This window comes from Astyanax mexicanus, chromosome 21 (genome assembly GCF_023375975.1).
Source record: "Astyanax mexicanus isolate ESR-SI-001 chromosome 21, AstMex3_surface, whole genome shotgun sequence".
NCBI lineage: Eukaryota > Metazoa > Chordata > Actinopteri > Characiformes > Acestrorhamphidae > Astyanax > Astyanax mexicanus.
In genome coordinates this window covers 13,285,977-13,303,865 of record NC_064428.1, presented here as the reverse complement: position 1 = coordinate 13,303,865, position 17,889 = coordinate 13,285,977, and the positions used below count along the sequence as shown (strand labels likewise).

Sequence of the window (17,889 nt, the reverse complement as noted above, 5' to 3'; positions counted from 1 at the left end):
TTGTGTGTATTTAAGCCCGTGTGTTTGAGCATGTGGTTGTCTGGTCTTGTGTGTGTGTTTCATGCCGTCAGGTTGCTGTTTCTTTGTTTTGTAGTTCATTTATGTTAGTTCCAGTAGTCCTTTCTCGTCCTGTATCTTGTCTTGAGTTTAGTTTTTGTTTATTGTCTATGTAAATAAATACATTACCTGCGTTTACGTCCGCCTCACGTCCTCCCTGCTGCTGCTAACCTGATAACCTGATAGCCAATATCACTTTTGTGACAGTTGTTCCTTCTGTTTGTGTGTTGTAAGTGTTTATTAATGTATTAACAACATTATTTATAATCATTATTAAACTACTTTATAAAGTATTTAAAAACCCTTTATGAAGGAGTCTTACTTTTACAATTTAGAATTTGTTAGAATTAGTCTATGGAGGAACACCACTAGCCAAGTACAACTGAGATAGGTAGGCGTTTGTTTAGAACAGTTCTGTTTACACTAGTTAAAAATCCCGGGGTGGATTTTTACTTTCTAGGTTTAAATAGGATCTCCGGTGGATTTGGTGTTTTACAGAGACTCTAAGACTAGGTCAGTATAGTTTATATAAATTGTTATTAGTGTAAAAATGTCTTTATTTTAAAACGTTTCTAACTGTTGTCCGTCTCAATGTCTCACAGTGCTGTTAGCCAATCAGAGGCGATGTGTTTGCATGTATGAATATTCATGAGCAAGAGCCGAAATCCACAAATGAATCCACATGAAGGAAAAAAATTATGGAAAGAGACCTTTAATAAAAGTTTATTATGTTTATAAATAATAAATCTCTGCACTGACCCAACTTTCCTACTTCACGTGGCCACTTTATTAGAAACTTGTTTGCTATTTTTGCTCAGTGAGTCCTGCTGGCGGTTTCCGCTGACTCCGGACTGAAGTGGTCCAATTAGTGCTGAAGAGTCGGGGTCAGTCCGGGTCACCGTCAGCCCAACAGAACACTAACAATCTACAAGCCAAATCTCTGACAGCTTAGTTTCGGTCGGCTGCACTAAACCGTGCTCTAAAATAAGCCGGTGCCGCTAATAAAGAACGCCGTTTCTAGGCCGATATTCCCGCCGTACCGGAAAGTTCCGCAGCGCTCCCGGAGATTATTTCTAACGTGACGAGTCGGGCCGTAATTGCATGTCAAACGCGGGGGTCTGGACCCTCCTCGACTTCCTGCCCCCCCGTAAACCACGCGCTCGCGGTGCAGGGCAATTACAGCGGGGAGCTGATGCCATTTGGTAGCAGCAATTGGACTTAACAACCCAGGGCTCCTGCCAGTCAAACGCACCTGCTGCTGCTGCTGCTGCTGCTGAGCCGGCCGAGCCGGGCCGAGCCGATGCTGAATAAAACGCTGGAGTTTTCCTGACATCACATTTTCATAATTGGAAATATCTCAGGAATATGCAGACTGAACAGCTCCACTTTACTGTGTGTAGATATAAAAAATCTGTATATAAAGGTGTCTTATACTTATTTATTCCACATAAAATAAGCGGCTTTTAACATTTAAACTCGTGTACTCAAAACCACTTCTGACACCAATGTAATAAACCCAGTCCTGTAAAAAAAAAAAAACACTTTACTGGAAACACCTACATACACTACCTACTGTACCTTGTGCCTTGGCCTTTCACTCACTGTTTCCAATAAAGTGGCCACAGTGAGTCAAAGCACATGGTACTGTATGTGGGTGTTTCCAATAAAGTGGCCACGGCGAGTGGAAGCACATGGTACAGTAGGTAGGTATGTAGGTGTTTCCAATAAAGTGGCCACCTTATTTAAAAAACACATACACTAGCTTGTACCTTGTGCTTTCAGTTGCTGTGGCCACTTTATTGGAAACACCTGCACTACCCTTTGCTTTCACTTATTGTGGCCAAATTATTGGAAACACCTACCTACACTATCTGGTACCTATCTGATTGCTTTATTCTATGTATTTTATTGTAATCATACTTTTTTATTATTTTTACTTTTATTAACTACATCTTCAAATTACTTCCATTTATGACTCTTATTTTCTTCATTTTGTGTTTTTTTTTACCTGCTCTTATTTTTCTTGAATTGATTGATTTGCTGGGTATTTTATTATTTGACCTCATAACTTATATAACATTTTTTATAATGATTTATAAAGCGGTTAATTGCTGGATTTTGTATAAACATTTCCTAATTAATGTATGAAATGTGCTATTTAAATTATTATTATTATTATTATTATTATTATTATTATTATTATTATTATTATTATTATTAATAGTGTTATGTTTTTAAGGAATTATTGTTTTTTTTTTTAAATTAGGGCATTTATTATATTTTGGAAGTATGAAATTATTTAAATACATTTGAACAAAATTTAAATGATCAAAATTATTTCATCAAATCAAGGACAATTTTCTGAAATTGCAGAAAATATTTCAGAAAGATCAATTTCTTTAAAAATAGGGGGATTAATCAAATTATATTTTCTTAAAGGGATTTACATAAAATCATTTACAGAAAAGTTTACATTTTTATTTAATTATTTTTGGGAAAATAAAATAATTGTATTAATTATTGAGCATATTCAAATTTAATTATATTAAATATTTAAATATTTATATTAAAAATGATATATTTGTAAAAGTATATTGTAATTATTGAATATAACTGTATAAATGAACTGTTATGTTTATATATGTATATATATAAATAAATACACTACTGCAACAAAAGGAAAATGAAATTGTTTTATTGCATGCGATATGATATAGCATCTCTATTGCATAAATAATGAATCCCGTCTCCAGGCAGCAGGTTTCAGGACGGTGGAGATGCTGGGCTGTAATAGGATGGTATGGGATGGTGGGGGTGGGGTTTTGGGGGTACAGTACAGTATTGTAATCAGTTTGTACTGGTTGAACTGGAGAGAGGTGGTTGAGACGGTCTCCAGCTGTGTTGCCGTGGTGGTTCCAGCGCTGAGCAGAACTTCAGAAGTTCAGAGGGTCTTTCATCTTTCCAACACAGATAATAAAGTGGTCCGGTCTCAAACTGCACCACCCCCACCATCCCCACCCACCAACCCCCACCCGTCCCCAAGCTTCATCCAACCGCCTCATTACTAAAGCCTGAACCTCCCAGATCAAAGCCAGCGTTTCTCCTGTACTGAAGATCTTCTTCTGGCTTTGATTACCCAACTATTATCCCTGCAGAGATCCATCCATCCCACCATCGTACCTGCAGCCCTTTTATTTCAGATAACTATCAAACCGAGCGGTGGGATATCAGGGATTTGTCTTCGGAAGTCTTCCCTTATATTTTCCGTTTCTCATTTCAGAACGACCTGTGGAGCCATGCTGGAAAATACCTACAGTATAGCCAGAAAACTTCCATTTACAACTACAATTATCTAATAATTATAACATAATAAACCCTAAATCATATATTTTTTCTTCATTAATAGCAGAAACGTGTTCATTTGCAGTAATAAAAAACATATCAGTCCTGCTTAAAATCTGGTAATTGTGGTAATTTCAGCTCTCCTTCCTGCCCCGCTTCTAAACCCATACATCACCCAGTGCCCCTCCCAAACTACCCCTCACATTTTTTAGCCTTTTTCAAATTTGAGCTGAGGGTGGAGTCAGCTAAAATCAAGATGTTTAGTTACCCTTAAACACAAAAAATTGATGCATTGCGTTGCGTTGAGTGGTAGAGGTTTCTAATGTTCCTCATGTGATAATCCATCCCATAATAACACCAATATTCTCACACAGTTCCTGCATAGACTGAACATGGAAAATATACAATAAACATCATTTAACCAGCTCTAATCAACATAGAGGGGTAGAACATTCTTCCTCTAAAAATAAAATACATCTGTTTTCAGGTTAAATCCACTATATTTTAAACATTTTATGTATAGAACACAATGTAAAAGACCACAATTTTAAAGCTTAACATTTTGTAAAAGACCAAAAGATGTCAAAATAACACAATAAATGAAGAGATAAAGTGTCTTCAAGTTAACAGTTCTAATAAGTTTGAATACGGTAACGTATCAGCCGACCATAATTAAATTCATAAATAAATCTATAATAAAAGCCCTTATTTAGCGGCGGAGGTTTTGACAGGCAGTGTTAGTATATTGGTTATGTTTTATTACAGATAAAAGTAAGTAGTTTTACTGTAGCATTTTGGAGTAATTAGAGAACGAACCTGGGAAAAATGTCTATTTTGTAGATTTTAAAGTCCTATAAAACCTGAAAATGGAACTGTTATCAAATAACTCCAATGAATTCTTGGAAAACGCATTCTATAATATTAATCGTAAAAGTTATAAGTGATTTTACTGTAGCATTTTGGAGCAATTGTAGATCAAACCTGGGGAAAAAATCTATTCGGTTTTGCATAAACCAGATTTTGGAGTTCTATAAAACCTGCAAATTAAACTCTAATCAAATGACACCAATACATTTTTGGAAAACACACTCTATAATATCAACCATAAAAGTTATATTTGATTCCACTGTAGCATTGTGGAGTAATTGGAGAACAAACCTGGAAGAAATGTCTGTTTTGGAGATTTTGGCATCCTATTAAAACCAGCAAATCAAACTGTTATCAAATGACACCATAAAATCCTTGGAAAGCACATTCCACACTATTAAACATAAAAGTTATAAGTGATTTTACTGTAGCGTTTTGGAGTAATAAGTAGTGAAATCTGGTAAACTCTTGTAACAAGCGAGACCAAGGCTTTATATTTTATGTGAGTCGTGATATGACTACATATTAAACTGACAATATTGTAAACATCTGAAAAAGACCAACAAATGTCAAAATAAGACAATAAATGAAGAGATAAAGTGTCTTCAAGTTAACAGTTCACTCTGAATAAATTTCATCAAGTTTTAATACGGTAACGTATCAGCCGACCGTAAATAAATTAATAATTAAATCTATAATAAAAGCCCTTATTTAGCGGCGGAGGTTTTGACAGGCAGTGTTACTATATTGGTTACTTTTGATTAAAGATGAAAGGCTGGCAGAACACAGGGGGTTTATTTCCAGCGTTCTCCTGGCGTTTGTGTGCTACTGATTTGAGAGGAACGGCGTTCTTTATTTGCAGCTCCAGCCGATTATAATGTGAGCGCCGACGCGCTGCTGTAGATAACTGTGTGTGGGAAGCAGCGAGAAAAAGCTTCTGAGTATTAAATATTCTGCTAACACTTTACATTAAGTGTTGACTGAATAACATGAATGAATGCATTAGTTACCATGAATAAGACATGAGGTAATACATTAACAAAGCTTAGGTAATGTTAGTTAAACACTAAACAACTTCATTAATTAATGTAATTAACGGTTCTTCCACATGAAGTGTACTTGAACTAAATTTACAAGTGAAGCATTTGTTAAGATGGATAATAAATCATATAACTGTAAAAAATGATTTTATTTACTTAAAATAATGTTTCGCAACTTTCTGCATTTGCTTTTTTTAAAGTAAATTTAATTTCAGATAAATTTAAGTAACTTCAACTCGGTTTCAAGACTTAAATGTTACACAGAGTAAATAAGAGAACTGAACTTCAGTCAATCCTTTTTTTAGTGAACTTTACTTCATTTATTTTTACTGAATCAATCCTTTCTTTTAGTAAACTTTACATAATTTCTGCATACAATATTACGTAGTTACAATTACTTAATTTATACAATATTACTGAAATTTAAATATATATTTAGTTAAACACACATTCAAATATTTACATAATCTTTTATGTAATTTAATTTATTTTATAAACAGACCAAGTCTCACTGTCTCAACACATGGATTCGAGAAAAAGTTGAGAAACTTTTTTAAAGTAAATTTTACTCGTAATAATTTTTTTCAGTGTACATGTAGAAAGTGTAAATATAAACAATGAATAACCAATAATGCTTGTGTTAAGGATTATAAACATTTATTGAACATTACTAAACACTTATACAGCTAAAAAAGCGTCAGGCCGGTCCGGTCTGAGTGTCACAATGTGAAGATCAGCCTCAGATCACGGAGCGAGGGTCGGTCCGAGCACGGACCCCTCCCGCCGCGGCGCCGCCGGTACAGCAGGGCCTGTCGCTGGATGATTGATTGATGATATGATTGGAGATGAGCTCTATCTAGTCTGGGAACGGGTGAACAGCTCGTGGCTATAGAGCAGCGCTGAGAATCGCTGTGTAATTACAGAACGACTCACACTCGTCACTCATTCCACTCAGAAGTTCATGTCAGGAGATGCTGAAGATTAAAGATTGAAGATTGAAAAAAAACAACTTGAAAACAATGACCGGTAACAGATAAAAAAAGATACTGATCAAAAAGAAGAGCCTCCAGATCCTTGATTTTTCCTTCAAATGAAATGTTAAATTTACTGATGATCAGTGATGGTTTGGAGGGACATGCCTGTCATCTGCTGGTGTTGATCCACTGTGTTCTATAATCAAGTCTCAGCTTCCCTCTGCTGAAAGCTATTTTTTGGCGATACAGATTTCATTTTCCAGCAGGATTTGGCACACTGCCCACACTGCTTACCAAAAGTACCAATTGGTCTTATATAATATTCAAATTTTCTGAGACACTGATTTTTCCACTCAAGTTCATCCCAGGAGGTGTTGAAGACTAAAGACTAAAGATTGAAGATTGGGACAGAGCCAAGAAAACGAGTTTAAAACAATGACCCGTAACAGATAACAAAAGATACTGATCAAAACGACGCGCATCAGTGGTTCAAACTTGATTTTGAACACTGATTGTGAGCATCGCTCAATGTCCAAAAATATGTTACCCCTTGAAGGAATCAACCTACAAGGAATCAACCTGGTGGGTAGTTTCAACAAAACCAAGCTATGGTTTTAAGTTTTAATGCTTGTGATTCCATGTATTTTATAGTGTTGGTAGCACAGGAAACATGTTCTTGAGGGGTCAAATTGTAGGGCTCCAGGAATTTGGATGGTCTTCTTTATGGCTGAGTGAATATCACCATAGCACGCTGTTTGCATCAATTGATAAAAGAAGGCATTCACCAGCAACATGAAGGAACTCTGAGATCTAAACCAAACGGTAACACTTTACTTGGATGGTCCATTTTATGGCCTTGTTGATGCTCAACTGACATTCAACTAACACTGAATTAAATGTTCATTAAATTTAACTTAACCCTATGTTGAATGTAAATGATTCAAAATAGAACCTAACCCTACACCTAACCCTAACCTTAACCCTTAATCAACCATTAAATCTAACAATACACCTAACCATAACCCTTAATCTACCCTAAAATCAAACCCTACACCTAACCCTAACCTTAACCCTTAATCAACCATAAAATCTAACACTACACCTAACCCTAACCTTAACCCTTAATCAACCCTAAAATCTAACCCTACACCTAACCCTAACCTTAACTCTTAATCATCCATAAAATCTAACCCTACACCTAACACTAACCTTAACCCTTAATCAGCCATAAAATCAAACCCTACACCCAACCCTAACCTTAACCCTTAATCAACCCTAAAATCAAACCCTACACCCAACCCTAACCTTAACCCTTAATCAACCATAAAATCAAACCATACACCTAACCCTAACCTTAACCCTTAATCAACCATAAAATCTAACACTACACCTAACCCTAACCTTAACCCTAAATAAACCCTAAAATCTAACCCTACACCTAACCCTAACCTTAACCCTTAATCAACCATTAAATCTAACAATACACCTAACCGTAACCATAACCCTTAATCAACCATAAAATCAAACCCTACAGCTAACCCTAACCTTAACCCTTAATCAACCCTAAAATCTAACCCTATACCTAACCCTAACCATAACTCTTAATCATCCATAAAATCTAACCCTACACCTAACCCTAACCTTAACTCTTAATCATCCATAAAATCCAACCATACACCTAACCCTAACCTTAACCCTTAATCAACCATAAAATCAAACCCTACACCCAACCCTAACCTTAGCCCTTAATCAACCATAAAATCAAACCCTACACCTAACCCTAACCTTAACCCTTAATCAACCATAAAATCTAACACTACACCTAACCCTAACCTTAACCCTAAATAAACCCTAAAATCTACCCCTACACCTAACCCTAAGCTTAACCCTTAATCAACCATAAAATCAAACCCCACACCTAACCCTAACCTTAACCCTTAATCAACCATAAAATCTACCCCTACACCTAACCCTAACCTTAACCCTTAATCAACCATAAAATCAAACCCCACACCTAACCCTAACCTTAACCCTTAATCAACCATAAAATCTAACACTACACCTAACCCTAACCTTAACCCTAAATAAACCCTAAAATCTACCCCTACACCTAACCCTAAGCTTAACCCTTAATCAACCATAAAATCAAACCCCACACCTAACCCTAACCTTAACCCTTAATCAACCATAAAATCTAACACTACACCTAACCCTAACCTTAACCCTAAATAAACCCTAAAATCTAACCCTACACCTAACCCTAACCTTAACCATTAATCAACCCTAAAATCTAACCCTACACCTAACCCTAACCTTAACCCTTAATCAACCATAAAATCCAACCATACACCTAACCCTAACCTTAACCCTTAATCAACCCTAAAATCTAACCCTACACCTAACCCTAACCTTAACCCTTAATCAACCATAAAATCCAACCCTACACCCAACCTAACCTTAACCTTTAATCAACCCTAAAATCTAACACTACACCTAACCCTAACCTTAACCCTTAATCAACCATTAAATCTAACCCTACACCTAACCCTAACCTTAACCCTTAATCAACCATAAAATCAAACCCCACACCTAACCCTAACCTTAACCCTTAATCAACCATAAAATCTAACACTACACCTAACCCTAACCTTAACCCTAAATAAACCCTAAAATCTAACCCTACACCTAACCCTAAGCTTAACCCTTAATCAACCATAAAATCTAACCCTACACCTAACCCTAACCTTAACCCTAAATAAACCCTAAAATCTAACCCTACACCTAACCCTAACCTTAACCATTAATCAACCCTAAAATCAAACCCTACACCTAACCCTAACCTTAACCCTTAATCAACCATAAAATCCAACCCTACACCCAACCTAACCTTAACCTTTAATCAACCCTAAAATCTAACACTACACCTAACCCTTACCCTAACCTTAACCTAAACTTAAAATCTAACCCTAAACCCAATCCTAAAATATTAAGATAAGCGTTTGGATTAGAGTTGAATGTTGGGTTGTATTCAATAGAGAATCATTTACTTTCACCTTTTAGTTCATTTGCATTTAATAGACATGTAGTTGAATGTTAGTTGAAATCAGTTGAGCATCAAAGAGTCCATCAAATGGACCATCCAAGTAAAGTTTTACCAACCAAACACTAAGAGCAGGGGTTTTTAATTAGAATTCAGTTCGGTCCAGTAAGAGAACATTTCGTCAGGCCAAGGTCCGGACTGTCGCCAAAATTAACTAGCGTTATGATTCAGTATTATATCCTTTACTCTGAAGAAGCCTATAGTAGTTCTGTCAGTGATTTATATCATCAACAACTGAAAGACAAAACAAATTACACATACTAGTATATTTAAACAATATTTATTGTTTTAAATAGGCCTGTCACAATAATTACATTATCAAACTATCATAAAAAATAAATGGAAACACCCTCAATAATTTAACTTATCGAGTCTGATAATGTGAATATGTATGTTCATTTTGTTTCAAAATGATATATCTATTCTAATTAATTTTATTTATATCAGATTTGCGCCTGCCTGTCATAAAAATAATTACATGAATGATAAATACAATATACAATATATGGAGAAATGTTTGCTGACCTTGGCCAGAATATCAGCTTTTTTTAAAAAACAGCAGTTTTATTTTATTTAATATTATTACTGTATCAGACTTTATTATGTTGTGGGTAAAACTGATGGGGGGAGTTGCCTATGCTTTTTGTCCCCTGGGGGTTGCCTTAGTGTTGAGGTAGGGTTGTTTTGAGAGTAAAGAGAGCGCTCCTGCGAGAGAGGGAGTTTTTTCTTGTTGAGGAGTTCTGATCAGGTGGAGTAAAGTGGACTATTTTGCACTCTTGTCTCGGTTGTTTCTCTTTAATTCCTCCAAGTAACACCGTCCGGATACATTACTGTTAATATGTTTTATAAAGGTAGTATTTTAATGTTTTTTTCTGGTGCGCACCATCTGTATTAGCTTTTCTTGCTTTATTCTCCCACTTCTCACCGCCTGCTTCACCTGTGTGGCTCCGCGCTCTCGTATCTGCACAGATCTGATTGGCAGAGGAGAGCGTTTGGTGCTCTTAAAGCACACGTCATTGGTCTGTAAGTTTACTGCGCTGTAAAGCACGTAAACCATAAAGACAACAAACATTTTGTCGCTTTAAAAAAACAAGGTCAAAATTAAATCCTTCTCAGTAGTTTATCGGTTTGCGTCCGGATTGGACAACGTCTGAGTCTGGGTCCACCTATTAGTGACCTCTGTCATAGAGTGACCTAACAGCCACAATTGTAGACATTCAGTGAACTGTGATGCGCTCCATGAGTCATTTTGCAAGTGCCAGCACCATTGGCAGACGGCTCCACAACTACATTAAGGATTTAGTGCTTGAAAGTTTGTGAACCCTTTAGAGTTTTCTATATTTCTACATAAATACAAGCCTAAAACATCATCTGCCACATACAAGTAATAAAAAAAGATGCGGAGAACCCAGTTAAAGAATAGAGACAAAAATATTTTGTGTATACTTTCTCATTTATTTATTGCGGAAAAGGATCCAATATTACATATTTGTGATTGCAGCACCAATTGATCTTATATAATATTCCAATTTTCATTGGCTGTAAGAGATAATCACCAACAATAAAGGAAAAAAAAACGTTTAAAGTAGATCACTCTGTGTGTAATACATCTATATAATATATGATATGATATTATATTTATATAAATATGCAATACATATAATATATCTGGTGGTAAGGCAATAAGGCTGTGTGAGTCAGAGGCAGGAGGCAGGTGTTGAGGATGAATAAAGTGGCTTTTGTGAGGAGCTTTTATGAGTATTTGCTCGAGACACAGCGAAAACAAGTCAAATCCCATTTTTTGGGTCTGCTGTGGCTCGTCCTCAGAGCCTCTCTATAACAGACAGCTGCCTCTCCGGCAGATTGCCTCTGCTTTGGAGATGAAATCCATTTTAGAGGGAATCAGGAGGGAAACAGAGGAATGAAGGAGAATATGTTGTTTTATTTCTATCTGAATGGTGTTCTGTAAACTCAGCCTGATCTAAAGGGGGGATGTTGAGCGGTGATTTCCTGTAGGATAATATATTTGGGGGGATTTTGGAGGATTGGCCGTTCTAGTGGCCACCCCAGACGTTACGGGTCAGTTGTCAGTTTATATTTGCTGATAGAACACAGACAACACTTTGTCCACATAAATACAAACGTCGAGACTGAACACAGAAAATCTGTGTTTGTATCTTTAGGTTGAACTGATGTGAGAACTGCTGAGAAAACATGATCAACAGAGTGTAAAAATGAGTTTAATCCAAGTTCCGGCAATCGATCAAATTATTTGGAAAGTATTTATTTGCTAAGTGGTTGCTAAGGTGTTGATAAGTGGTTGCCAAGGTGTTGCTATGGTATCCCTGGTGGCTGCTGTGGTGTTTTTAGGTGTTTGTTAAGGTGTTGCTATGGTATCTGTGGTGGTTGCTATGGTGTTGATAGGTGGTTGCTAAGGTGTTACTAGGAAGTTGTTAAGTTGTTGCTAAGTGGTTGCTAGGTGGTTGCTAAGGTGTTGATAGGTGGTTGCCAAGGTGTTGCTATGGTATCTGTGGTGGTTGTTATGGTTTTACTAGGTGATTGTTAAGGTGTTGCTAAGGTATCCGTGGTGGTTGCTATGTTGTTGCTAGGTAGTTGCTAATGTGTTACTAGGTGGATGCTAAGGTGTATCCGTGATGATTGCCATGGTGATGCTAAGTGGTTGATAGGTTGTTGCTAAGTGGTTGCTAGGTGGTTGGTAAGGTGTTGATAGGTGGTTGCCAAGGTGTTGCTATGGTATCCGTGGAGGTTGTTATGGTTTTACTAGGTGATTGTTAAGGTGTTGCTATTGTATCTGTGGTGGTTGCTATGGTGTTGCTAGGTAGTTGCTAAGGTGTTACTAGGTGGTTGCTAAGGTGTTGCTATGCTATCCGTGGTGATTGCCATGATGTTGCTAGGTAGTTGCTAAGGTGTTACTAAGTGGTTGCTATGGTGTTACTAGGTGGTTGTTAAAGTGTTGATATTGTATCCGTGGTGATTGCCATGGTGATGCTAAGTGGTTGCTAGGTTCTTGGTATGTGGTTCCTAGGTGGTTGCTAAGGTGTTGATAGGTGGTTGCCAAGGTGTTGCTATGGTATCCGTGGTGGTTGTTATGGTTTTACTAGGTGATTGTTAAGGTGTTGCTATGGTGTCCGTGGTGGTTGCTATGGTGTTGCTAAGTGGTTGCTAGGTTGTTGCTAAGCGGTTGCTATGGTGTTGCTAAGTGGTTGAGAAGGTGTTGCTATGGTATATTTGGTGGTTGCTATGGTGTTGCTAAGGTGTTGCTATGGTATCCGTGGGGATTGCCATGTTGTTGCTAAGTGGTTGCTAGGTGGTTCCTAAGGTGTTGCTAGGTGGTTGCTATAGTGTTGCTATGGTGTCCATGGTGGTTGCTATGGTGTTTCCTCTGCTAAGAAGCATTGGACACGTCCAGGTAGCTGCACCGTTAAAATAGCAAACCGCCAAAGACAAAGCTCACCTGACTTTTAAAGAGAGTGAAGAGCAAGGGATTGGTTTATTTCACGTTACGCCCAAAATTAACTTTAATTAATTAAGAGAATTAGTGCATGACTTTTGAGTGTTTTGAGGCGAGCAAGATGTACTTTTCCCGTCGTTACGATAGCAAAGACACACTGATACACCCTAGATCAAGCTGCATGGTGCAGGCTTGAAGATTCACCTATAGGTCAATTGCTTATTACTTGCCATGTCTCTCTGATGCACTCAAAGACTGAAAAAAGAAGACATTTTACAGTGTAAAAATTTAATGGTACCAGAATGTGCTTTAAGTTATTGTGTAATATTTAATATTATATTGCTGTTTCGTGGAGATAAACATCACTGTCTTTGGTGTTGAACAATCATATGAAAAAAATAATAATAATAATAAAAAAAAAATATATATATATATATATATATATATATATATATATATATATATATATATTGCAGTTTAGTATTTATTTTAGTATTGACCCATTTCCTGTTTTATATCTTCATCCGTTTAGTTCTCGTAGTGCTGGTCGTGTTTTTAATAGCAGCAGTAGATCTGTCTGTGCATTACTGTGTGTCAAAGGTCAAACTCTGTTAAAACACATTAGCAGTATTAAACTCATTCGTTTTTGTCGGTGTGTGCTGCAAAATATAAAATCCAAACAAGTAAAATGATCTCATTTCAAGGCAATAAATCTTATTTTTTTCTCAGATAAGAATTTGGGTCTCACTAAGCATTTTAAGTTCTTATTTTAGGAATACTGATCTTAATCAGTCTCACTTAGTATTTACATTATTTTAAGTAATTTGAATCAAAATAAGCCCAAAACTATCGGTCAGGTTCTGATCCTTATGTTGAAATATAAGATATGAAATCTGTGATTTTTGCTTAATAGCATAAATTTTGCGATTGCTTATTGTAAGAATCCTTAATACAATAAGTTAGATGATCTCATTGGTAGAGGTTTTTTTCTTGATATACTTAAATATGTAAAAAAAATAATAATAAAATTATATATATATATATATCCTTAACTAAAATAGCACTGCTGATGTAAATGTCTTATTAGAATAACACTGTTGAGGTGAATGTCTTATTAGAACAGCACTGCTGAGGCAAATTTCTGATTAGAATAGCATGACTGACTCTATGACAAAACTAAAATCTATGAATAAAATTGCATTGCTGATGTAAATGAATTGATTGTGCTTTGAAGTTTTCTAATAGCTTTTTCTTTGAAAAGCCATGCAAAAATGCATGCATGCAAAGTTAATGAAAACCTGTGAAAAAATCACTTTTTGGTTAAAATGTTAATTTCAGTGCGTCTCTAGTAGCTTTCCTGTTTACAGGAGTGGCACGGTTTCCTGAGGTAAACGTGCTTCCAGGGAAAAGTCCTGGAAGCTGCAGGAGGAAATGATTAGTAGCCGTAATGATATCTAATCTCATTGTGCTCCTGCTCACAATAGACGATCCTGGTGATAAAACACGAGACGAGTGCAGAACACAGTCCCTGGAGGAACCGTGCAAGATCTGAATCACTCCTCAGAGACCCAGCGAAGAGTACCACATACATCTGCTGCTCTGAGCAACACCGCACACCGTCCACCAGCGGCACTATATACTGCAATATACACGCAATATACTCTACATACACTGCAGAACAACGCCAGCACTATACACTGCAATATACTACACTTAATATACTCTACATACACTGCAGAACAACGCCAGTACTATACACTGCAATATACTCTACATACACTGCAGAACAACGCCAGCACTGAACACTGCAATATACTACACTTAATATACTCTACATACACTGCAGAACAACGCCAGCACTGAACACTGCAATATACTACACTTAATATACTCTACATACACTGCAGAACCACGCCAGCACTATACACTGCAATATACTACACTTAATATACTCTACATACACTGCAGAACAACGCCAGTACTATACACTGCAATATACTCTACATACACTGCAGAACAACGCCAGCACTATACACTGCAATATACTACACTTAATATACTCTACATACACTGCAGAACAACGCCAGTACTATACACTGCAATATACTCTACATACACTGCAGAACAACGCCAGCACTGAACACTGCAATATACTACACTTAATATACTCTACATACACTGCAGAACAACGCCAGCACTGAACACTGCAATATACTACACTTAATATACTCTACATACACTGCAGAACCACGCCAGCACTATACACTGCAATATACTACACTTAATATACTCTACATACACTGCAGAACAACGCCAGCACTGAACACTGCAATATACTACACTTAATATACTCTACATACACTGCAGAACCACACCAGCACTATACACTGCAATATACTCTACATACACTGCAGAACAACGCCAGCACTATACACTGCAATATACACTTAATATACTCTACATACACTGCAGAACAACGCCAGCACTATACACTGCAATATACACTTAATACACTCTACATACACTACAGAACAACGCCAGCGCTATACACTGCAATATATACTTAATATACTCTACATACACTTAATATACTCTACATACACTGCAGAACAACGCCAGCGCTATACACTGCAATATATACTTAATATACTCTACATACACTTAATATACTCTACATACACTGCAAAACAACGCCAGCACTATACACTGCAATATACTACACTTAATATACTCTACATACACTGCAGAACAACGCCAGCACTATACACTGCAATATACACTTAATACACTCTACATACACTGCAGAACCACATCAACACTATATACTGTAATATAAACTTAATATACTCTACATACGAGGCACATACACTTAATATACTGTAAATACACTGCAGAACCACGCCAGCACTATACACTGCAATATACACTTAATATATTGTACATACACTGCAGAACCACGCCAGCACTATACACTGCAATATACACTTAATATATTGTACATACACTGCAGAACCACGCCAGCACTATACACTGCAATATACTATGCTTAATATACTGTACATACACTGCATAACCACGCCAGCACTATACACTACAATATATACTTAATATACTCTACATACACTGCACATACACTTAATATACTATACATATACTGCAGAACCACGCCTGGGCCAGAACTTACCTCGAACCTCATATCAACGTCAGCCTCACTCTGCAGATACTGTCTAAAGTCCTGCAGTTAAGTTTTATGGTCAGGGCCATAAGTGTTTGGACAATAGATGGCTTAACTTCTACCAAAATATTGAAAAATCTAAAAGTTAAAATATATAACTGCAAAAAAAGTAATACTACCCTATACTTCCTATACTACCCTATAATACACCTATACCCCAACATTACAGTATACTAGCCTGTACAATCCTATACTGTCATGTCATATATACTGTATACTACCCTATACCACTCTATACTACCTATACTACCCTACACAACCTAGACTACCTTATACTCATTACTACTACCCTATAATTCTGTTAACTACAATATTCTACCCATACTAACTATTCTATTTATACAAACTATACTCCCTATACTCCCCTATATTACACTCTACTCCCCTATACTCTGGACTGTGTGCTACTGTAAGAGGTGTTTAGAAGCTTGTGGTTTGTAGTGATGGTCAGAGCTGAGCTGAAACTCTTCATATCTCTCTGAGGGACGAGGGATTCACTCAGATAATTATCTGTATTGTGCTGCACTGTGTCACTGATGGGCCACAGCAATAAACTCCAATAAACTCCAGTAAAGCTCTTTTACCCTCCAGTTCTTCTGCTTCTCTGCTGACTGTAGTAAACGCTGCACATACTGTAGCTGAACGAAGATACTCTGAGTCACAGTTCAGTTTTAAAGCAGCACTGCGGTCGTCATCCAGCCAAATTAAACCTATAACTTATTGTGACTGTTACAACAAATAAAAAAACGTTGGACGGTAAAACATTTACCAGTTTGTATTGTTGCCATATCTTCTCAAATCACTTAAAAGACATTCCAGCACTGGAGATACTAAAGACCAGTATTAGTGAATATAATATAGTAACTCTGTATTGTAGTAGAGAAGTGGGCGGAGCTTCTGGAAGGACATGGTGAACATAATAAGGCTTGTGTTGTGTACAGTAGTAAAGTTGTAAGTGGTATTAGTGAATATAGTAACTCTGTATTGTAGTTGAGAAGTGGGCGGAGCTTCTTCTGGTCATGGTGAACATAATAAGGCTTGTGTTGTGTACAGTAGTAAAGGTGTAAGTGGTATTAGTGAATATAGTAACTCTGTATTGTAGTAGAGAAGTGGGCGGAGCTTCTTCTGGTCATGGTGAACATAATAAGGCTTGTGTTGTGTACAGTAGTAAAGGTGTAAGTGGTATTAGTGAATATAGTAACTCTGTATTGTAGAGTTTGTTGGTGATAAAGGTGTAGAGTATAGTTGTGAGTACTGTATGTACTGCAGCTGGAGCTTATATAAAGACATATATAAATAAACTGTATGAAACTCTTTTAATGTAAAGTAGACAAGGTCGGTGTTTCTGCTATTATCAGATTGATGGATAAATCTGAGAGCAGCACCGGGATTCATGCAGGTGGAGAAACCAGGGAAAACCTTTTCACCACTGACCTCTAATGAAAAAGCTTTATTCTCGTGCACCGAGTGGGAGAACCGCACTGATGGTGACTCAGACTGAGCTGGATTGGATGGTGGAGGCTGATGGAAGATGGAAAGAAAGTGAATGAGCTTCAGTCTGATCTAATAATGGTGGAGGTGGGTGGTAACCTGCTCAGTTTATCCTGTTATTTTCAGAATCTGAACCTTTGATCTGTAGTTTTTTTTCTTTATAGAATACGTCTATACTGTCATATATACTGTGTCTTGTGCGCAAATGGACTGCTGGAATTCATGCTTTCAGTTAACAGCTGTGCTGCTGAACTCATCAAGAGTTAATTACTTGAATTTCTTGTCTCTTAATGTTAAAGTTTGAGAGCATC

The 17,889-nt window shown here is 36.9% G+C and overlaps 1 long non-coding RNA gene across 2 annotated transcripts; it reads right to left on the bottom strand.

Annotated features, from left to right (window-relative positions):
* Positions 1-7,369: 7,369 nt before the first annotated feature.
* Positions 7,370-8,125, bottom strand: LOC125785954 (uncharacterized). Of its 2 annotated transcripts, none has more exons than XR_007428223.1 (3): positions 7,959-8,125; positions 7,826-7,862; positions 7,370-7,441 (listed from the first exon to the last, which is right to left on the bottom strand). It is a non-coding gene; the product is annotated as an uncharacterized LOC125785954 (long non-coding RNA). The 2 variants fall into 2 exon arrangements; XR_007428222.1 differs by lacking the exon at positions 7,370-7,441 and adding an exon at positions 7,636-7,681.
* Positions 8,126-17,889: the final 9,764 nt, after the last annotated feature.